Below are 8899 nucleotides of genomic sequence, written 5' to 3' on the forward strand. Positions count from 1 at the left end.
CTGACCTGGAATGTTTCCAGGGATGGGGCATCCACCACCTCTCTGGGCAACCTGTGCCAGTGCTTCACCACCCTCAGCGTAAAAAATTTCTTCCTTAGATCGTCTCAAAATCTACCCCCCTTTAGTTTAAAGCCATTCCCCCTTGTCCTGTCGCAACAGGCCCTGCTAAAAAGTTTGCCACCATCTTTCTTATAAGCCCCCTTTAAGTACTGATAGGCTGCAAGAAGGTCTCCCCAAAGCCTTCTCTTCTCTAGGCTGAACAACCCCAACTCTCTCAGCCTTTCTTCACAGGAGAGGTGTTCCATCCCCCTGATCATTTTTGTGGCCCTCCTCTGGACCCGCTCCAACAGGTCCGTGTCTTTTGTAGACATATATGATAGATATATATATATATATCATACTGCAGGATTGTATACCTTATTAGACTTTATGAAGCACCTTAAATTTCCTTATTTTCACCAAATATAGGCAGGGTGCTTATCTGTTCAATCAGTAACTTCATCGTGGTCCTAACTATTCATGTACTTTGGAGTGCTAGTGCCTTGCCATGTGTTAATGAGCCCATATAACGAAGAGCAGAAGTTTAGAGCAGCAAACTCACAGTCATTTGGCTCCTCCCTGTGAGATTGCAGAGAATGAAGTTTGGACCGGAGCAGAGTTTCTTGCAGGCGTCGGGCGCTGATTGGCCCTGGGCACCGTGGCTGATAACAGCTAAAAATAGCACCGGTATAAAAGCCCAGCGAGCAGCACAGCTGCCCTGGCATTCCCTCCTCGACTGCCAGCGAGGGAGGAGACGGTGTTCTCCAAGTCCCTGCAAATATGTGACCAAAGAACATTCTGCTGCTTAATTCCACTTAACAATTAACCCGTCAAATAAAGACACACACTGGACTCTCTGACTCATGGGAGAAGTAACCAAGTTCTACTTAAAAAAAACAAAAAAAACACAACCAAAAAAGGCAAACTGAAGGCCAGGTTTTCCACGCAGGTTTTCCGAGCAGAGCGTGACAGGTGGGCCGGTGGAATGTCTTTGGAAGAGTGCCTGCAGAATAGCTGTATTTTTATGTACAAGAATGTTGTACTTGTGTATATATATACACCCACGTAATCACCCGTATGGGGAGCATACTCTGCAACGATGGAATTCTGAACGCTTGGAAAAACAAATGTGTTTTTACTTGACAATGGTTTGACTAAGCTGGCATTGGGGAGTTCGGGAGTCTATTCTTAGCCTTGCTGTTGATTCTGGGGAAATCAGGTCACTTCCTTGCATTTCTGTTCCCTTTCAAGCTCTGCCTGTCTTCTGTTTTAAACTGTAGGCTTTGGGGGAACAGTGACTTCAGTGGTTGATTGCATTGCAAGATAAACCTTTGGATGTCTGAAGTGCTTTGGATGAATAAAGAAGGCAGACACCTGTGCTGAAGAGCTCCCCTTTTAAAGTCTGGCAAAAGTTACATTGAATTCAAAACAGGGTGTAATCAGGGAAAGCATTAGGAAGTCTTAAAAATAGGTGGCAGTATCAGCCCTATCAATAATAAACTATTCCCTCATGTATTAATTCCAGTTGCTCTGAGTCCTTCTCTTTGATTTTTTGAAGCTTTTCAATATGGAATTTGTATGGATGGATTTCCTTTCAGTTTAGTTACAGCATTTTATTTTCTTTTCTGGTTTATAATAATATACTGCAAGGTTTATAATATCCTGCAAGATTGACAGATGACCTGGCTAACTTGCCTCCAGTTTTGATTCGATACACTTAATTTTCTGAAAAGGTCACTTACAACTGCTTGGCCTTTTTCCCTTTCATAAGAACGTTCAATTACCTTTTAATTTATTTTTTAATTGAGAGATCTCTCATGGCAAACGAGATAATTGCAGAGGATGTTGGTTTGGTAGTTCTGTAGACTAAAGTCATCTTTTTCTGGTCAGGAGACCCAGCATGAGCAGTGGTGGGAGAAACTGCCACACAGTGGCTTCCACCTAGTCGAGATGCAGAGCTGAGGAGTCAATCCTTACAGCACGCTTACTTCACCCTTCTGAACTCTTCGCCTTTCATCTCTGAAAGTCAATTTTCTGTGTTAACACACAGCCAAGAGATAACCTGAGAGTCTCTTATTGGTGCCATCCTCTGCAGGGGGATTTAGGCTTTCTCTCAACATCATGAGATACCTTTATATGTATTTATGAATTAGACTGGCATCAACTCTCACTTGCTGCTTGGGTAGGAATGGGTAGAAATTGCTAATAATGAGTCAAGGGCTCTCTGTCTCATCAGCACTTTTCTAACTGATGCAGGTCTCCCAGGAAAACCTAGTCCATTTTCTAGAGTTGTATCATAGTTGTCAACAAGGTCAGAGCAGCGAGACTGCAGACGGCTCTGTGCTTTGACATTTCAGTGATCTGTGAGGTTTCTTCCAGGTATTGCAGCCGGTGACCAAGGGCCCACACCTTCTTTATAAAAGTTATACCTGCCACATGCACTATGTTCAGGAAAAGATGAAAAATTTTTGGAAAATCTTCCATTTAACAGGAAAACAATTGTACATCTTTCTAGTTAGACTACCCAGTATTTCCAATTCTGACAGACTTAATTGAAACCCCGTCGCTATTCAGACTCTGTGCTCAGAGCAGAATTTCATGCTAAGATTTACTTTCAGTCTTATGCCAAGCTCTTCCTTAAGAATTGCCACCACCCTCTTTCATTTAAAGATGTTGGATGTGGTCTCCGAAGTCCTAAAAACTTGCTCATGGCAGTCACCTGTGAAAATCTGCTAACTTGAAAGTATAGTTGCAGGAGAGGGGTTCACATCTGTGCTTAACCACGTTGCTCCGATTCATCCTGGTTGTCTGCATTAACGCTGCAGTGAAAAGGGTCCTCAAGCAAAGAAAAACTAAAATGAGATATCACCGAGTCAACGTCAGGTGCTTCAAGACTTTGAACTCTTAGGTTGAAGAAGGAAGGAAAAAAACCCTCAAACAACCCACTATTCATTTAGTTACAGCTTGAGGTGATGCACTAAGGAAAGCGAGCTTGTTCACTGGCAAACTTTGTGGAAACTTTGTCACAGAAGTACCAAAAGGTGTAATGAAAAATGAATGAGGGCAATTTTCTAAGGAGAATGGAAGAGTTCTACAGTTCACTGTAAGGCTCCAGGCCAGCCAGCTGCATTAACCCAGGCATACAGCACTGCCATTGATGAGGTGGACCATAATGTATGCTGAGGTTAAACTTTGCCGCCATAAAGAGAGTTGTAAAGATGTTGATCCCTGCTATTTCATACTGAGGAAGCATGGGTTTATCAGGGAGCCAAAAGCTAGAAGCCCTTTTCTTAAGCCAAATAGTATGTACGCTACAGAGGATCCTGTAATCCGCTGTGCAGATCCACGCACGTAACCTGCTGTGCAGGTACTTTATGGCTTCATCTGGCACAGCTAAATGTCACTGATGCCAACATTTGAACCCATGGGAACTAGTCTGCGTCACGAGTAATTTCAAACTGAGTTGTTGAAGGCTTCATCTTTTAGAAATAATGTGCATCAGAATATAGAAAGTAATTTTTGCTTTCAGCCAAATTGTTTGCTGAACAACAGAGCGAAACAAAATGTATCCAACGAAATCAGCAGCGATTGTGCATTCTTTGGGCCTTATTTACTGGGGGGAATTGAAACCTAGCCTGAGATCTGCATGATACATACATGCCATTTTGAACACTTTCTGTAAATAATAATTCATAAATTGGGATTGGAGTAGCGTGTTGTGTGCTGGTCTTTTGCTTGGGGGGCTTTAATCCTAGTTTGCATGTGCATGCTTTAAATCCTAATTAATTTAGACTTAATTTATAACAAGAAGCATACCAAGAAATGAACAGTAATAATCTAAATAGGGACTTGCACTAGGAACACTTGTAAATTAAGACAGGGATATGCATTACTCTGTGGCAGACTTGTAAGTAAAATCATGTAATTTTAGTTCTGTGACAGCAGTGAGTCAACAACAACAGGTACATCACACTTACCTGGTGGTGTTTTTCTTCATAACACCTAACAATATGGAGGATTTATTTTGAAAAGCAAGGGCTGAGGATATCTGCATTGCTCCTTTCATCAGCTACATTATCCATATAGCCCACAGTTTGGGACAATCTGTAATGCTCTCTATTGTATTCCCTACAATACCACTTTCCAGAGCAGTCTCAGTCCCACTCGGAAGTATCTTTTGTTTTTAATTGAAATGACAGGTTTGGAATGATAGTAAAATAAAGAAATAAAGGAATAAACCGCTGCCCTCTAGAAGCCTCTCTACTGAATGCAGTATTAGGAGATCATTTTGTACCTTTTAAGTGCCACTTCCCTGTGAATGGTTGGCTCTGACTGTCTCAACACGAGCGCTGAGGTAATTATCCATAATGAAATCCCTCTTCCCACTGAACAGCAGTGGTTTCTTCTCTTGAAGTTGTTAATACTTATTAATGATACAGCAAAGTTTGATACTGCATCCATGTGAAAACATAATGATATATAAAAATAATTTCATGCTTTTGGGCTAGAACTTACTTTGCAAAACTCCTGTCTGAGCCGGTTCTAGTGATTGACCATTCTGTTAAACAGCTGAGTTTCATCCAGAGACCTTTAGAGCCAAAATACTGCATTTTCATAATAAGGTAAAGGAGAGCTGCTGTAGCTCATGGTTATGACAGATTCATAATGTCTGGGGGATGGATGTAGAGCAAGCTATCTAAAATTTGCCAGTTAAGGGGAGTGCAAAGTTTTCTGACCTAGGTTTTGCCATCCCATCCCGTTTCTTGGGACGTTCAGGCTGTATGCCTGAATCACTTGATGTCTTTTGTTCCATGCCCTTGAGTGTGGGACAATTTATAAGAAGGAACAAAATCACAGTTCCTCCATCAAACCAACAGGTTTTGAGGCACTGTACGTCTCTGGAGTTGAGGAAAAATACCTGCTCACCCAACCTTGGCATGAGGCTAATGAGAAGAGCTTTGTACATCCTTGCATGTCTTGTACATCTGGGGAGGGGAACATCCAGTCTGACCCCAAATACCTGAGACAAACCCCTTTTGATTTTTCTGAAGATCAAACAAGAACTTGATAGTGACACATTGTAATTCAAAAGGAAACTAAAACTATTGGGCTGAGTCCTTGTGTTTGTTAACTTGTTAAATAAGTAGCATGTTGAAGCTATTTAGCATGCAATAAATGCAGTTGGAAATTACCAGTAATTCAGAACTGTCCCCAGAAGATATATCTTTATAACCCATTCAAACATGCTGGTTTAGTACCTGCTTGCTGCTTAGTTGTGTTTTTTTTAGGCAACTAAGCAGTTAAATAATTCCCAGGTAAAATCATAGCCCCAAATACCATTTACTGCAGCTGCACCGAGATTTTACTTCTTCTTTTCATCCATAATGGAATTTTATTCACAGCATGAAAAATGTTACCAGTGTCATATAAAACTTGTAACGCCTGGCTCTCACAGGATGAGCTGGGTGGCAGCACCGAGTGAGCACCGGGGGACGGATGCGCTCTGTGCCCTGATCCTTCTTGGTAACTTAGCGGTCTGCTGGAGAACTCCACGATAGAATTACATTCTGGATGCTTGGCCTCTGATTCACCCCCTCGGGTCAAATCTTTGCTGGAAGTGAAGCTTGGATCAGGCTTGTGAAAGCTGATAGTGTGTCAGAGTTCACCTACAATAGAGGTCTTCTGTGGAGATGTGGCGGTTCCTTTTCTGAAGCTGTCCTCTTCTTTTATTAATAGGATGACGTGCTCATGTTCATTTATATATCTCATAAACCTCAAACTATAATGACTTGGCTTATGAAGAGTTCATAATTCAGTGTCTGATGTTCCTGTATGTAACTCAAAGCCTCTGCTACTTCTGACTTATGAGAAAATGATAGGCCAAACTAAGCGACTCATTCTTTGCAGTAACATGAGTGTACTAATTATTTATCAGTATCTTACCCTTAATTTGGCTGAAGAAAGAGCTGATTTCATAACACAAAACACAGCCGTGTAGACGATAACAACTGTTATAGTCAAAAAGGTTCCACCCAGATGTAAGTGATAAGTAAGTTTTATAAGACAGCAAAGCAGTAAATGCATGAATAGATTCCTGAAGTAGTAAATATATATTTTTTTTTTCCCTCCTACTCACTGCCTCCTACAATGGTTATCTTCAATCAAGCTTTCAGAAGGTATTTAAAAAACCACAGCATTTATATGAACAAGGACTCTGTTTTGCTTGGTCTCTTCTAGGGGTTCCATATGGAGATTTTTGAAAATCAGAGTATTTTTGAGGTGGGCTGGGGTATTCTTTCTGTGGATACCTACAAGCACAGCTAGAATACCAGATGTGTGATATTCACACTACGGCTTCTGTAGCCTCTGAGCACCCCACATCAAGTCCTGGGGCAGGGGATGAGTGCTAGGTGGTGCCTCATGGGTGAAAGTGGGTGGGGAAGGGACCTTCCAGGGGCACTGCTGCCCAGAAGCATCTTGAACCAGACGGAGTCTGACCTGTTCTGCAGTGGTTTATATCTGGGTCAGGATGGAAATGGCTTCACACTTGTATTGCACAGTTTCCCTTCTGCTTTGCTGAGCCTCAGCACAATAATCTTCGTCTTGCAAAGTAATTGTAATACACCTCTAAACCCAGACAGTAATTGGGAAGGAAGGATTTAAATGTTTTGACATGTTGAGTCTCTACCGAAATTGCTACATCTAGAGTTTAACTTTAGAAGCGCAAGGCATGCACAACTTCTGAAGTGGGAGATGACACATGCATAGAAAGCAGGCACTAAAGCCACAGATCTCTTTTACTTAATAATTGCAGCAGGATTTGTCTGACCATTATAATGTCTTTATCTGAGCTTGTTACCCTGGGCTCCCTTTTTTTGGGAAAAAAGTAGCCACTTCTAGGCCACATTTTTTCATTCTAAAATGGACATCAAAATAGGTCACATGCATCACCTCTTATAAGTGCCGATGCCTTGAATGCTGATTTTATTTAAACATTTTGGTTTAGCATTAGCGGTATTACGTCCTCACTGTTCTTACAGCTGGCAGTATTTTCTCCTCCAGAGCTGATATACACGCTCCTGTGATAGAAATTATTTGAAAGAGTTGCCTGTGTCAAAACAGTGTTTTCAATGAGGCTGGAACTACAGGTAACCTCAGTCAAGATGACCCACTTCCCTTTGTTTACAGGAGCCCTCATTGAAGGGAAATTATGTCATCACATGAGGTGCTAAAGCAAAACATTTTTTCAGCAAAAACAAAAGCTGATAATCATGTAGTTGATAATATGTTATTTAGGGATGCATTTTAGAGATACGGTGACTATACTTATGTTTTGGCAGACTTCTATAACTGTAATATGTAATTACAATGCAGTGATTCTTTTTGCTGCATGTAAGTACACTTAGCCCATGTCCTTGGAAGTTTGCCTGTAGGCCTAAGAATAATTATACTATAAATGTTTGGTAATTAATGTACCTAGTCCAAAAATTACATGTAAAAATTTGAAATCAAAGGAGTAATAACACTTAATTCTCTTATAGCTAACCTTCCAGTTACTTGAATGAGTGCTAATTAGATCTAAAAAGCATAAGCACACTTTTACACTAATTGTAATGTTGATTACGTTGTAATTACAGTTGCAACAGCATAATGAGATTTACTTGTTAACCATTTCAGTGCTTCATGGAGCGCACGTGAAACAGCTGTTGTGGCCAATTCCCGTAGAGCTTACCCAAAGAGCCATGGAGATGTGGGCTGCCACTGCTCTGGACCTGTGTCAAATACCTAGAGGTCACGGGAGGGAATTAAAGATCATCACGAAAGCACACGGCTAAGAGCACTTTCAGGAAAGGCGAGTGTTTGGTCATGTCAAAACCACACCCAAAAGGCCTCTCTATGTCAGAAGGGGACTGAGCAGTAAAACTGCTGGTGTCTGGCAGTGCGAGCTGCCGACGGCCTGTGAGCCGGAGCTGTGGTGGTCCCGAAACAGGAGCAGAGGACGGGAGGGGCAGAGATGAAGGAAGGGACTTTCCAGGGGCAGGAGGGCAGGAAGGTAGCCAGTCCCTCCAGGCAATGATGGCAGTGAGGCAGTCCCACCCAACCCCTTTGCCTTTGTCCACTCTCCTGTACAGTGCCAGCACTCCCTTCCTCCACACCTTTTAGCTGTGTCAGGCCTTTCTGTCATGTGCCACCTCTTGCTTAGGGTTGCTGTGTGGCAACCTCTGAATCACGCAAGGAATGCAGGGTGAAGGAAGGGAGTATAGATGACGACAGTATGTTGATAGCAGGCTGAGGCTCTTGAAAGTTTTCTTCCGTACTCCACCCCAGCATACCATCACTCTCCTGTCCCTCCGCTACAACCAACACCCCAAGGGACACATTGAGAAATAGTTATGGGACCCAAATATTTTATTTTCGCAGGGCCCTGAAGCTCTTCCTTCTCCTGTGTAACCCCATTCCCATTCCTCTGCTCCTGAACTCCATCAGGAGTGGTGCCACCACGGGTGCTTTTCTCACCTAAGAGTATTCGGTTTCAGCTTCTGTACCGCTTTGTACCGCACACGGGTTTTCGCTGGGGCAGAGCTCTGCTTTTCTGCACGCTCCTTGCACCGATACAACAGCCAATGCACAGGGTGAAGAAATCGGGCTCTTTTTTCCTTACCATTCTTAGCAACAACAATATCAGGATTTTGAACAGCTGGAAGCAGGACAAACACCCTTCAGAAAAGAAGGAAAAAACATCACTGTTGCTTAAGGCAATGAAACCAGCCTGCTGCGGACCTTCCCTCTTCCCCTGTCACTGGTGCTCCCAGCTGTAGAATAAGGGAGGGAACAACAGAAATTCTGAAAACAGGGAAGA

General features: G+C 42.4%; 1 protein-coding gene across 1 annotated transcript in view; it reads left to right on the forward strand.

Annotated features, from left to right (window-relative positions):
• The window catches only part of CLIC5 (chloride intracellular channel 5), a 76965-nt gene that overhangs the window by 12908 nt on the left and 55158 nt on the right, over positions 1 to 8899 (forward strand). The gene's annotated exons all lie outside the window — the stretch shown is intronic.

Source organism: Pygoscelis adeliae, unplaced genomic scaffold (assembly GCF_000699105.1).
Source record: "Pygoscelis adeliae isolate BGI_AS28 unplaced genomic scaffold, ASM69910v1 Scaffold121, whole genome shotgun sequence".
NCBI classification, from domain to species: Eukaryota; Metazoa; Chordata; class Aves; order Sphenisciformes; family Spheniscidae; genus Pygoscelis; species Pygoscelis adeliae.